This window comes from Phaenicophaeus curvirostris, chromosome 11 (assembly GCF_032191515.1).
Source record: "Phaenicophaeus curvirostris isolate KB17595 chromosome 11, BPBGC_Pcur_1.0, whole genome shotgun sequence".
Lineage (NCBI taxonomy): Eukaryota > Metazoa > Chordata > Aves > Cuculiformes > Cuculidae > Phaenicophaeus > Phaenicophaeus curvirostris.
In genome coordinates this window covers 22,081,346-22,095,757 of record NC_091402.1, presented here as the reverse complement: position 1 = coordinate 22,095,757, position 14,412 = coordinate 22,081,346, and the positions used below count along the sequence as shown (strand labels likewise).

Below are 14,412 nucleotides of genomic sequence, written 5' to 3'. Positions count from 1 at the left end.
CTGATCCAGTGGGAGGTGTCTCTGCCCATGGCGGGGGGTTGGAACTGCATGGGCTTTGAGGTTTTTTCCACCCCAAACCATTCCATGATTCTATGAGACTGAAGTTCCCTGCAATGCCAAGGCCACACAAACATTTAGAAGACAAGCAGACTTCCTCGTTATCTTTCACGGGTTTCAGGGCTATATAGAAAAGCCCCCAAACCCAGGGAACAGCACCAAACACAATATAGAGTCAGCAGCAAGGTACGAGACCCGTTTACAGGATGCTGAACATCTTCCACTTGTGGATTTCTAGCTTCTCTGACACCAGTTACAAAATGAAGCACTCTGCTGTCCTCCCGGGACTGCTGCCCCCACCAGCATGACACACCATTTATCTCTGCTACCTTCAATTAGAAACGGGAAGCGAAGAGTCGGGCACTAGGCTCATTTTTAGCTGTGCAAAACTGTGATGACCCAGTTACTCGCCTGGAAATCAATGGAGATGTGCTGATTTATTCTTGGTGAGAAATAGGTTCATTAGCTAGAATTCAAGAGGCCCAAGTCACACCATTTAAATTTGAACAGTCCTCTTGAACACCCTGTTCAGTCCAGGAACTGGGATTTGCTTGGTGCCTTCCTATATTTAGCATACAGTAATGTAACTGAAGCAACAGAATTAGACCCGCAAATAGACTGGTTTCTCAGTACTTAATCAAGGGCCTTTTCCTAGAACTGCAGAGGGCTGAAATTAAAAGAAAGGAATGTGTGGTAATCAGCCCCATGGAGGCAGGAGGAAACCGCTAAGACTTTAAACTCCAAACACTTGTTGACCAGCTGAATGTACCCTTGTTTAAATTAAATGTGGCTTTGCAGTGACCTGGGCTAGGGATTGCATGAAACACTTTGGAGTGTGCAGCCCATGTACAAGGAATTACTGAGCAGATGCAGCTCTCACCGTCTGGCGATTCACTGTGTAATAAGAACAGCCTCGGATCCCATCCTTAACGGATGGAGAAAATGACAGGTCTGAGGTATCTCTGCAATAATGCTGGTTTGTGTGTGTCAGTGGCTTTTGTGAACACCAACACAGAAACACAGGTAGAGAAAGGAGGGACTGAAAGAAATCCAGCCCACAAGCTGCGCAAAGCAGGCAGCAATCAGCTGCAGCAGCACGGAACAACAGAGCAAGGAACCAGGGCAGGAGCTAGTGGCACCACTCTTGTTCGAATTCTCTATTAATAGGTCTTACAAGGTGAACTAGAAGACTCCATTTTCCATCCTCCACCATCTTCTAGTTTTTACTGAGGGGCTGAATAGGAGAATTACATTGAAAAATATCTTTTATTTTCTGGCACCAGGTTTCATATTATTAGAAAAACCTCCTCTTTGTATTCTAACCTAACAGCCAGAAGAATAAGACAAAGAGAACATCCTGTGAGCAGACAGTCAGGCATTTAAAAAGTGCTGAAATGCTTCAGAAACTGTCAAAGCCATCAGCTGGCAGCTAGGGAAAGGGAGCTCCACTTTTATGTATTTCTACAACATCATCACTCAGGCCTCCCGGTGCAGGTCAGGACAGGCAAAGACATCGATGCAGAGCTTCCGATTAGTTTTTAAATACATGTGGGAGCAGTGTTGTCTAGCTTTGGCAGTGCCCTTGAAGAGGTCAGTCGTGCCTCCCCACCTCCTGCTCTTGCTGTCTGGAACTGTGCTGCATGCAGATGGAGCAGCCCGGCACGTGCTGTCTGCCCCAATAAAAGCCTCCAAATGGCTTTTGCCAAAGAAGTTTTAGGTTCCCACATGCCAAAACTACTGACTTCTCTTGGCAAATTATTCCTGAATAACATAGGATCTCTACAGCACCGAGACAGATAAGATAAAAAGATGATGAGTTCCCCTGCACTGGTTTCATGCACTGCATTCCCACTCCTGGCTGCTGCGGGAGGCAGGAGGTGAGGACAGAGCTGAGAAAGTGAGAACGTAAGGAAGAGGAAAAGCATCTGGGAACCAGACAACAGTAGCACAAATTTAATCCAGCCACTGTGCCTCTGATTTACCCAGAGGCCTGCCAGCCGAGAAGGAAGGGCCCAGCTCCCCTCCCTGCTGTCACCCTGCGGCAGAAACGCAGCGCTGGGCTCTAAAGCTGAATCCAAAATCTAGTCACTCACAGCTCCAGATACCAAGAACTGATTATGCAAAGATGCAGCAGGGAAATTGTTTCTTGCGTGGTGCAGATATTTTTCAATGCAGGCCTACAAAACATCACAGCATAACTAAGCTTCCATGAATATTAATAATTCCATTTGTCATTCCATTTCTAGTTCTGTTCTTTCCACTCATCTAATAATTAATATTGCTTTCGCATCATCATTACAGTTACCAGCTTGATAGGACAGAAAAAAGATTAGGCTGAGAATCTTAGTTGTAATGAACGGTGACGAATAACATGAGGTGCAAACTACAAAGCGTGAGTGCAGAAACTGCTCTGACCTTGGAGTTCACCTAGCAACGCACCAGCCTCTCCAATATGCATGGGGAGAAGCAGTTCCTAGAAGAAAACCGAGAAGGAATCATTTACTCTTAAATTACGAAACACTCACTGGAGACACAAGCACGTTTGAAAACTGCATGTCAACTACAATTCAGGGAAATGCACTCTAGGGTTTTAGGGAAAGCAGAGCTACCTTCCTGCAAGGCAAGGTTTAGGAAACTGCAGGGGAATCACTGCCTCTGCCATTGTGGAGAACCCACTGGGGCTGAGGGCAGCAGAGCAGTGATAGAGGCTGAGCAGCTGGTGGGGAGGCAGAGACTGCGCAGACCGAGAGACAAGCAGAATCGGCACATGAACTAGTTTAACGCTTCACCCTCAGCCTCGCCTTCTTGTTCCTTTGGATCGGCTTTTCTGAAAGCTGCAAGCTTTTGCACGAGGAGCTTGAAGGCACTGGCAGGTAAGCGGCACTCAGGGTGCCTTTCACGTGTCCTTGAAGAGCTCCCTTGGGCAACACCTCACACCTTCATGCTCCAGTTTGTGACAAAGGAGCAGCCTGCGCTTTTGCATCTCATCCAGGCCTTGATCCCACAGCAGGCAAGCTCTGGTTAGCAGCCCAGTGGAGGCACAGCCAGCACGCAGAAAAGACCTTCACAGAGTTAATCCTATAAATCCTTCTTGGGAGCGGGTGCAAAGGTCCCAGGCGTGCTGTCTACAGAGTGGGCCGAGCCCTGCAGCGGGACAGTGTCACAGCAAGCACGGAAGCTGAACGGTGAGCAGGCCTTTTCTTTAGCAGGGAGGCTCGATGCTGCGCACACTCCATGCTCCCTTCCTAGCCCAGCAAAAGAGGAGCTACCGATTCAGCATCTGCACCATCCTTCAGAACCGTTCCAAAGGAAATGAACTGCTAAGTAGGCAGGAGCTCAGTGGTGGAGAGGATATCCAGGAATAACCAGCACGCTACTACCTCCCACTGAGCACTAATCCAAACCTGACACTGCTTTGGGGGAGGATGGCTTTGAATCTCAGGCTCCTCACTTCCCTCTCAAACCTTTTTTGACCCAGAGCCTTTTTCTTTTGATTAGATGACTCTGAACAACCTGTTCCTAAAGAAGCTGAAGTGTCATTCTGTGCTGTAAGAGTCACAAGAGAGGCCAGACACCCCACAGGTACATAAAGGGATCATCTCCCCAGGGGCTTGTCCCCAAGCCCACACACAAAGAAGCAGCCAAGGAAGAAGTCCTTCCCTCTGGACTCCCCACAGACTGTTTTGCTTGACTAATCCAGTTTCCCTTTTGGCATATTGAAACCCCAGCAAAAAAATCCAGTGTCCTGGATTCCCCCAGTATTAAAAACTACCATCTGCAAACCACCCATCATCCTGGCATCTCCACCAGGGCTCTTGCCTGACAGTTATCTGAATATGTACTTTCTAAACTGCTTATTACTAGTCAGTGTTTTAGAATACTTCCTTCTTGAGGCTTAATAATTTAGAAATTAATTCATTATCCTCCTGTGATTCCAGCATATTATTCTGCTGTCACCAAACACAGATCAGAAATACTTAATAAATGCTTCTACTTTTTTCATCATCACTAACAATTGCACCATTTCCATTTCAAAGAGCCCTTACACAATTCTTCTGTTTCAAGCACAATGTTTAAATTCTTTATCGTCCTTGAAGATAGCAGCCAAGGATCATTTTACATTATCCTTTTCATTTCCAGTTTTCTGCACTTCATTTCTAATTTATTTTAACTCCCTCCCCTTCCACATTGCTTTTGCTTTTTGTTCCTCATGCTGTCCTCACTGAACAATGATCAGCTTTTATGAAGATGCCTCTTTCCTGAGGGCAGAATCACAGTTCTTTGCCATGTAAGCACTGTTCTTAAAGAATACCCAATTCTACTTTTCCAAGTACTACTCCCCAAGTCTAACTCAAAAAGTCTTTTAACTTTGGGTAAATTATGTTACATCACTAGTTGGGAAAATCTTCTTTTTACTTAGATTGATTTTTAACGAGATCACAGTCATGCAGATACAACCAACTTCTAATCCAGCTCTGAAATCCTCTGCTCCCAGAGATTTCTCAATGATTTCTTGAATGCCAGGCAACACAAATCTTTCCACTCAGAGAGGCTGCACCTGCTGATTTGTGCAACCACTTATCTTCTCAGGATGCAGATTCCAGGACTCTGGTTGCACAACAGCCACTGGGTCAACTAAGACTCACCTCCACCCCTCCCACCAAGCAAGGATGTCTCTGCTCTCCTTGGTGTGCAGAGCACCCTCCCGCTGCTTTGACTGGGTGTTGGACTTCAGAGTTGGACCTCAAAAAAGTGCTGCTGAAATGGATGTGATTGAAAGAGAAGTAAGCTGGAAAAGAGCGAGCCTAAATTAGACACAGTGCTGATCGTAATGCAGGTTGGTGGCCGGGGCCCGAGACCCCACTGCCCTCGGGGGACCCCAGCAACGACAAAGGGAATGGTATTTTTTACCTGTGCACATGGAATCTAACAATTAAATAGCTCTTTGAGAAACTGGGAAACAGATTTATTAATCAAAGTGTAGTTTTTTTTCAGTCAACCTAATCCCAGCCAGTCACAATTAAGTGCTCTGAATTTCATTTTCAAAGGCAATTTGCCTTTGGTCAGATTGGCTTTTCCTGCTTGTCCCTGACTCTGGGCTCCTCAGCCAACCGAACACAACTGCTGTGCGACCGATACTATAATGTAGTGGCAGCATCTTGTGGGGTTTGTGATGCTTTGCTGCCTTAAATTCTCTTCTGCGCAAAAATGGTGCCTTTGGGAGGAACGCCTGTACTTTAACCACACCTCTTCACTGTCATATGAAAAACTCTGAGGGACGAGTGTTCACTAAACCCATTGTGAAAAACACAGACATGCAGCAAAGCAAGAGACCACAGCCAAAGGCATCGCCTCTGGCCCACTGCACAAGGGGACAGCAGAGCCTCGGGCATTGCTGCCCTCCTTCCCTGCATGACACCTCTTTGTTCTCAAGTCCCTGCAAGGAGTCCCATTCCAGCAGGGCCAGCCCAGAGGGCAGAGCAGGAGCTGCGTAGCCACCACATGTCACATCAGAAACAGCCTCAGCAATGTCCACCTGCCTGAGCACACCCCAAGCACTGTTTTTCACTTGGTGGCACCCCAAGATACCAACATCAGAGTAGAAAAGCCATAAAAGAGTGCCATCCTCACTCCCCAGCACTGCAGGTTTCAGTTACCACAGGGAACAAAGCTCGACACTGATCGCGTAAGGGCCTCAAGGCAGAGCAGTGACTTACCTTGAGTGAAAATCTCAGCTGATAGAAGACTCTGTTCAGTCTCGTGCGTTGCTGCAACTCCATTCACACTGTTGTAACTGGTTTAAAGAAAACAAAAAATAGGTAACCTCACTTTCAGGGAATATCTTCTTCCAGGAAAAACTGATTCTCTAAACAACACATCAGACTTCTTTTGTTTTAAACTAATTCAGCAAAGACCAGGATTGTAGCACCATAGAACCATAGGAATGGTTTGGGTTGGAAGTGACTTCCAAGCCCATCCAGTTCCACCCTTGCCATGGGCAGGGACACCTCCCCCTGGATCAGGGGCTCCAAGCCCCATCCAACCTGGCCTTGAACCCCTCCAGGGATGGGGCAGCCACCCCTGCTCTGGGCAACCTGGGCCAGGGCCTCCTCGCCCTCCCAGGAAAACATTTCTGCCTAAGATCTCATCTCAGTCTCCCCTCTTTCAGCCTCAAACTGCTCCCCCTCATCTTGCTGCTGACACTGACCCAGCTAAATGAAAACATCTCACTGAAATGCCTAGAACAGGAGCTTGTTTGAGGGTCAGTGGGGACAGGATGATGGGTTCCACCTCCCCCTGACTGACACTCAGCTGGCAGTGCCAGGCACTGTGCACCTTGAACAAGTTTTGTTACACAAAAGCTGTGCTGACTATATTATTATTTCACACGCTAGCTTTTCTATATCTCTTTATTACATTACATAGAAAACAGTTGATCTCAGTATCAAATAAACACAGTGCCTGCTGCAAGTCTGAACCAGGCTGAGACACAGATATTACACACAGATAGCAGAGCTATCTGTGATTTGAGCTGCAATAACCATTTCGCAGCTAAGGGTAACGCACAGCGTGCTGTTCAAACCACAAATTAGCAATAACATGGAATCAATTCAAGTAAAAAATAAATCAGAACTTCTCCTTAAAGAACGGCCTTTTTAATCAAATCAAATGTTTTCCATTCTGAGAATAGCAATTTTCTCTCCCAGCATTTTAAGGACAATGGTTATTTTTCCACTTCTTGTACAGGCCTACATAAAACCTTTTCTTTTTCCCATATATTAAACCCTGAACATCTCCATTTTCAAAGGCTATCGGGGTTGGTGCGATTCTCCTTCCTGAAGAGAGAAGTGAGACTATGTTTTCCTCATCTTTGAGGCACACAAGTGAGACTGGGTTTGTTTCCTTTTAATACACACGCAACAGTGACACAAAACAAAAATGACCTTGTGTCCACACAGACCTTGGGAAACCAGCTCTTTCACCTGTGCTTGGTTTAGCAGAGGAGGAACACCAGGAAAAGGAATACATCTACTTTTCAAAGACCTCTACAATTAACCACAACACTGAAAATAAGCATTAAGCGCAATTCTCCACTTCTTCCTTCCTCACACTGAAACAAGCAGTGCTCACATTTGGAACAAGTCCCCACGAGGTTAACCCAGCGCCCTTTGTCCACAGGCTGTTACAGCCTCAGCACCACCACCCTGCTGACCAGAACTGACCTATTTGCTGTGCCCTCACGTTATAGCACCTCTCGACTGCTCTGGCAGCAAGGAAAAGAGGTCAAGCAGACAAAAGATGAATTCATACCTACTTTGAGACACCTTCACTCCACCAGAGAGGGGGAAAGAAGTCCTGCTGCAAAGGAGAACTGTTCCCCTGTGCTCTCATCAGGAGACAAACTTCTGATTTACACCTCACACCCAGCTGGTTCCAAACAACACCTGCACAAAGGGCAAGCATTTAGCAGCCCTGGGGCCGGGTAAAAAGGCCGTTTCTCACAGGTGTCCCCAGTTACCACTCACCCAAACGCTTCACAGAGCTCATCCACCCCCACGATCGACCAAGCTCAGCACGGAGGCAGAACCCAACGCGCACTGGGGTTCTTCAGCCTGGAGAAAAGGAGGCTGAAGGGAGACCTCATCACTGTCTACAGTGACTGAAAGGAGGTTGTGGTGAGGTGGGTGCTGGGCTCTTCTCCCAAGTAACAAGTGATAGGACAAGAGGAAACGGCCTCAAGTTGTGCCAGGGCAGGCTCAGATTGGACGTCAGGAAACATTTCTTCAACTAAAGGGTTATCAAGCACGGGTAGAGGCTGCCCAGGGAGGTGGTGGAGTCCCCATCCCTGGAGGGGTTTAAAAGACTGGCGGAGGAAGTGCTCAATGATGGTTCAGTAGAGGACAGGGATGGATGGACTCAATGATCTCAAACATCTTTTCCAACCAAACAATTCTATGATTCAAGAACAAGAATATTTTCAAATACTCTGGTCATTGTTTTTGTTGTCATTTCAAAGAGGACAAAACCCCCCCAACTATTTGATGCTCCTCAACTCACACAATATGTTACATCACAAATACAGCTCTAGGATATCTTGTTAAAGTCCCTGAGAGGCCCAGGAGCTTAGTGTCAACTGCCAACTTCAAATCTCTAAATGAGACGCCTGCCAGCAGAGAGAGGAGCTTGGAGACAAGTACCCACATGAGCTGGTGCGATCAGAGCAATCGATCCTCCAGCCTTCCTTGCAGAGATTTTATCAGAGCTGGGTGGGCAACAGGCAGGTCGTGAGTCACTTGGCAGCATCAGCCCCTCCCAGCAGCGTCAGGATCCCAGGTGGAAAATTACAGGTGTGGTGTAGGCCAAGGCTGAGTAATACGTCAGTCTACGTGGCTGCATTTCAGATACTTCCAATAGGTCCATGTGAATGGATCAAGCATGGAGAAGGTGCAAGCACTTCAGTAAAGTGCTTAAAATAAGAAGCACTACACCTTGACAGCAACAGGTTAGAAGAGAAGCACCTCACACAAATCTCACTGCATTATGCATGATATTGGCAGCTGAACTTCACCCTCCTTCGGTGCTGTCCTTCCTCTGCCTGATATCCTTGACCCTGGCACAGTGACATCACCTGCAGGGATGAGGATCCCGGTCAGAAGCAGCACAGGAGAGTCAGACCGAAAGGCACAACGGTCAGGTGAGTGTAGTTCCTAATTTGTATAGGTTTTTCTCAGAGCATTACATCATGTTAGCTCGCTTCCTCAAGTGGATTTTCTCTCCAGAGCCCAGTGCTACAGCCTTGAGTACAGACTTCAGCATCACACAAACACCCCTTCCTCCTCCTTCCTGACTCTTCAGCTACACTTAAACCCAACCTTCGGGCAGCAGACAGTGCAGAATGCAGATCCCTTACAGTCAGATATTAAAAAGGAATGTTCCAGAACCTTAGATAGAAAAGTGGACATTAAACACTGCATCCAGCTGAGCAGCTGGACCACACTCTTCAGCCAGGCACTGAGCTCTGCATTAAAGGCTGTAGACGCCCACTCTTAGACAGGAGAAGGGAAGGATGAGGGCAACCCCCACTGCCTGTACCCTTCTTCCTCATTTTATGAATCCATCTTCTAGTGCCACCTGCTCCTTGTTTTGATCTGCTGCACCCTCCCAAAGACACTGCAAGCAGTGATGGAACTGACCATGAGAGGCCCTCCACATCCCAAAGGACCAAGATTGCCCCCCTCAGTTATTTCTAGACAAAGTTGTACAAAATATGTTCATAGAATCACGGAATGGCTTGGGTTGGAAGGGACCTCAAAGCCCATCCCTGGGCAGGGACACCTCCCCGTCCAACCTGGCCTTGAACCCCTCCAGGGATGGGGCAGCCACCCCTGCTCTGGGCAATCTGGGCCAGGGCCTCCCCACCCTCACAGGAAAACATTTCTTCCCAAGATCTCATCTCTATCTCTCCTCTTTCAGCTGAAAACCATTCCCCTGGTCCTATCCCTGCCCTCCCTGATCGAAAGCCCCTCCCAGCTTCCCTGGAGCCCCTTTCAGTGCTGGAAGCTGCTCTAACACCTCCCTGGAGCCTTCTCTTCTCCAGGCTGAACAAGCCCAATATGATGCTGTGACACTTGTTATGACTGACACATTTCAAGAGCAGGCTCACATCCTTTGCCTCAGGCACGTGCTGAGTTCCATCCTGCCACGCTTCCCGTCTGCCGTACGGAAGGGTATTTATAAATGCCTGTACCTGGCTTGTCTTTCAGAGAAGGTGGCAAGGTCCAGTCCCTCGGGTTCTGGAATTCCACAAAGCAGAAGCAGCGCTGGGCTCCCAATGCCTTACAGATGACAGCAGAATTCTTTTTAGTTCCTAACCTTTTCCTTCATGGCAGCAGGAAACCATCTCGGCGCGAGCGAACACGCTGCACCGGCACAAAGACCAACAGCAGCTGCCAAGCTAATTGTGGAGACGGGAACGGTAGGAGGACAGGACAGGAGACAGGGCATCCTTAGGACACCAGTGCAGCTCTGATAGAAAGCGAGCCACAAGCGGGGACTGTCATTCCTAGGATAAAGGCCTTCCATTGCTCAGTGCAGGGAATTCATCCTCTTATTGGAAAAACCTTGACCGTCATGGATAGGGGCACGCAATTACAGGGAAACAGTGGCTGCGTTTTTCAAGACACCTTGTGTAATACACTCAACCAGATTTCTTCAGTCTGAATGACGACTCCTTAGCTTAATGGTAACTTCCAATGCTCTGTTTAGTTTTTCTGCCAAGTCAGGATCATGCAGGGGGACAAATAAAGTCTTTTACTAAGAGAAAAATGCTGCACAGAAACCCAAACTCAGCCAAGCTACCCCATGGATATTGAGGCAAAATTCAAAGCAGCATGAGATTTTTTATTTCAGATCGACCCTAACTCTCCTCCAGCTTTCTCCCGTGTCTCTCTGATGCTCTCTGGGTCTGCAGCCAGAAGGAATGGGAAGTAAGAATGCTCATGTCTGATTAGGAGCTGAAAAAAAGACACTTGCTCTGCCCTACTATTTCCTCTTTCATTCCTCTTTTTTCTGTCCAGATGCATCTTCTATTTATAGCTTGCTTCTTGCATTCTTCATCCCAATTCCAAAGAACTGCTGTTTCCAGGAATACCTTTCTGTGTTCAACCATTAAGGGCTGAAATTCTCGGATTTTTTGCTTATCTATTTGCATTTTCCTCTCATTTTCTAGCCTGGAAAGTTCAGCTTGTTCTGTACCTGACTGTTCCTCAGTTCTGACCCAGGATAACACTGTAATTTTCAAAACACTTTCAAGAAATCACTTCATTTTCTCTTAATCCAAAAATTTACTGACACCATTTCAAGCCTGCAGCAAACCAACCTCCCCTGACAAAGGCAGCTCCCTGAAACTTTCTTAGCCCTCCTCCTCCTCCAATTCCATGCCAAAAGGGTCTTTTGGGAATTTTCCAGCAAAACTGGAGGCATTCCCAAAATCTATCCTAAACCACATCCTAATCTTTTCTGAACAAGGAATTAGGGGCACAGAGACAAAGCTACCCAACAACAGCTACAGCACAGAACTGGGCCAGACTGGAGCAGAAAACAGCAGCAGCTGGGAAGCGGAGAGGGAAGACGTAGCACGGTGTCCTACCATGCACGTTTGGGTTCTAATGGATGCTGTGAAAAGGTGCTAAACCTAGTCAGTCTGGCGAAGTCTCTGCTCTTTAACACTAAAGCCAGCCAGAGGTGGGGCTCTGCGCAGCTCAGCTCAGTGTATTGGGTTTGTGTGGCAAGGTTTTGGGAGCGGGGGAAGTACAAGTAGAAGCTCCTGTGAGAAGCTGCTAGAAGCTTCTCTCATGTCTGAAAAAGCCAGTGCCAGATGGCTCCCAGATGGACCTGCCACTGGTCAAGGCCGAGCCCATCACAGAATCATAGATACATAGAATCATTAAGGCTGGAAAGGACATCTAAGATCATGAAGTCTAACCATGAAGGACAACTGAGGATCCTAATCTAAGATCATCAAGTCTGTCAGCAATGGTGGTAGCTCCTCTGGGACAACATATTTAAGAAGGGGAAAAAAACCCACACAACAGAAACTGCAGCCAAAGAAAGGAGTGAGAATATAAGAGAGAAACAGCTCTGCAGACCCCAAGGTCAGTGAATGAGGAGGAGGTGCTCCAGTAGAGATTCCCCTATGGCACATGGTGAAGACCATGCTGAGGCAAACTATCCTCTTGCAGCCCATGGAGGTGCATGGTGGAGCAGAGATCTACCTGCAGCCCAAGGGAGGACCACATGCCAGAGCAGGGAAATGTTCTTGAAGAAGGCTCTGACCCCGTGGGAAGCCCACACTGGAGCAAGTTTGCTGGCAGGACCTGTAGCTCCATGGGGGACCCCTGCCCCCCTGCACCACTCGGGAGGAGGAGGACATAGAGAATATCAGGAGTGAAGCTAAGCCTGGGAAAAAGGGAGGGGGAGGAGAAAAGTGTTTTTAAGATCTGTTTTTATTTCTCATTATCCTACTCTGATTTGATTGGTAATAAATTAAACTAATTCCTCACGTGGAACCTGTTTTGCCTGTGCTGACAGTTGCTGAGTGATTTCCATGTCCTTATCTCGACCCATGAGCCCTTTGTTATATTTCCTCTCCCCTGTCCACCTGATGGGGAGGGACAGAGTGGCTTTGGTGGGCACCTGGCATCAGCCTGAGCCAACCCATCATGCTCAGCTATCCCAAAACTCCCCTTCTCCTGCAGCTGACTTATAACTCAGCTCTTGATTCCTAATTACGACTGCTCACTGCTGCTTCCCGCTTGTACTGCCACTTGCCCTCCTCCCTGACTGTTGTCAGACTGTCTATAGCATTGACATGCATAAAATTAAATGAGGTCATGTCAAAGATTTAATTTACTCTCCCTTTGCTACTGCAGGCTCTGCAGGCTTCTCTACAAAGCTCCTTTGGTTTCCATTTCCCCCTTTGAGAGACTCCTCCAGAATCTCACTCCTCTAGTGGTTGAAAATCTAATTTCCAGGCTAAGTTTATTAATAGCGAATTTGTACCAATTTGTCCTTGTGCCAGTATTGATCTTTATTATAAAGACCTTTTCTTCCCCTCTTGTATTTACTTTGCAATGAAGTGTTTGCAGAGAGACATTGCATTCCTCTCCCAGTCTTTGTTTTGCTGGGCAAAACAAACTCATCTCTTTTGGTTCTTTCTCATCTGCTCCGCTCTCCGTCCCTCTCTCATCCTCCTGGCCCTGCTCTGCACCTGCTCCTGCACGAGGACACTTTTCTGACAGAACTGTACACAGTGTTCTTGCCACACTCTTACCTCTTGATTTTAAACCTCCCTATTTGTAGCAGGACCGTCTCCTTGGAACTGTCCTACAGCCCTATCAGCCCTGACACTTCTCCACCATACGTTCCTATCGCTATCGATGTTCTCCTGCTGCCTCCAGCAGCCTCCTCAGCGCTCAGCTCGTTCCTTTCTCTGCTCCCACCTGCCAGCACGTCGTGCGCTGCAGTGATGACTGCTGAAGGGTAACCACAGAAACACGCTCCTCCACAAGGAAACAGCAGCACAGAATGGTTTGAGTTGGAAGGGGCCTCAAAGCCCATCCAGTTCCAACCCCCATGGGCAGGGACACCTCCCACTGGATCACGGTGCTGAGCAGCAGCAAATGCCACGCACGAGTCCTCCTGTCCCAACACAAAGCCTGACAAGAAGGGAAACTTGGGAACTATCAGGTCTGCAATCTCCCAGCCACGCACACTATTCCCTGCTCAGGCCATCCTGGGTTTCTTTGGAACACATTTGTGTTGCTTGTCTGGTCAGCACCTTGGAAAAGAGAGACAGGCATGACAACAGTTGCCATTTCCTCCGCTGGGAAGGTGGCCTCCATGGAAGAGGCCCAGCAGTGAGCAGACACGAGGGCCAGGAGAGGCAGCGGCTGTTTGAACAGCATGCTCCTGCCTCAGCATAAGGAGAATTAGCTCCCACCTGACGTGCTGCGTACAGGCAGCACCAAAGCTGTGTGGGAGCCAGAGACAGGCAGCTTGTGCCGTGAAGGGATTTTCAGGACTTGCACTATGGAGACTTGGGTTAAGTCCTAGCATGAAACGGCTTGGTCTTCTCTACTCGCCATGCTCAGGAGCACAACAAAGAGTGGCTTTCGCTGCGGCACTGAAACAGCTGGTAAAAAGGCACCATCAAACCAGCCTCTCTTGGGAAGAGCTTTCTTTTATCACTGATGTTGATAGAAGTTCCCGTCAAAGCTACTTGGAACAGCGTTGTTCAGAAACTCTATTTCAGAACTCCCAAATTGGACATATTTTATCTTAGAGGTTTTTATCCCCCCTGCATCATTACTACCTCACCCCACCATGACAGAAGCAGTGAAACACTTCATTACTTTTTAGATCATTAAGATGAATTGCTCCTTACTACAGAACAAATCATTACCTGCTTTTCTAGATGAGAAGCTGAGGGTTGTAATGGCAGTGCCAGACTTTCATTACACTGCAAACAAGGGACTTCTTGTTCTAGAGAATGAGATAAGACGTTTCAGTCATATTAAGTAGCAGCTGTTCTTATCAAAGAAAAAAAAGAGGTGACTAACGCCTGTGTTTTCTCATGTAACACACACCGTGACCTGCTCCCAGGCTGTACTTAGCAAATCGGCGGTTGGCGTAAGCCGTACAACAACTTAAAATGGATATAACTCAGGAATCCCAGAGCAAAACATTTCTAAAGGCTCAGAATCCAGGACACACAGTCCTTATAGGAAATTTTTAAAATAAATTACTTAATTCTGATTAAAAGGAGGAGCAGGGAGAAACAAACAAGTTTTACAG

General features: G+C 47.4%; 1 protein-coding gene across 1 annotated transcript in view; it reads right to left on the bottom strand.

Annotated features, from left to right (window-relative positions):
* Positions 1-14,412, bottom strand: part of MAPKAPK3 (MAPK activated protein kinase 3) — a 96,038-nt gene that overhangs the window by 75,283 nt on the left and 6,343 nt on the right. The window contains exon 2 of the mRNA XM_069865875.1: positions 5,775-5,851. The gene's annotated coding sequence lies outside the window, so the exon portion shown is untranslated. The remainder of the gene's footprint in view (positions 1-5,774; positions 5,852-14,412) is intronic.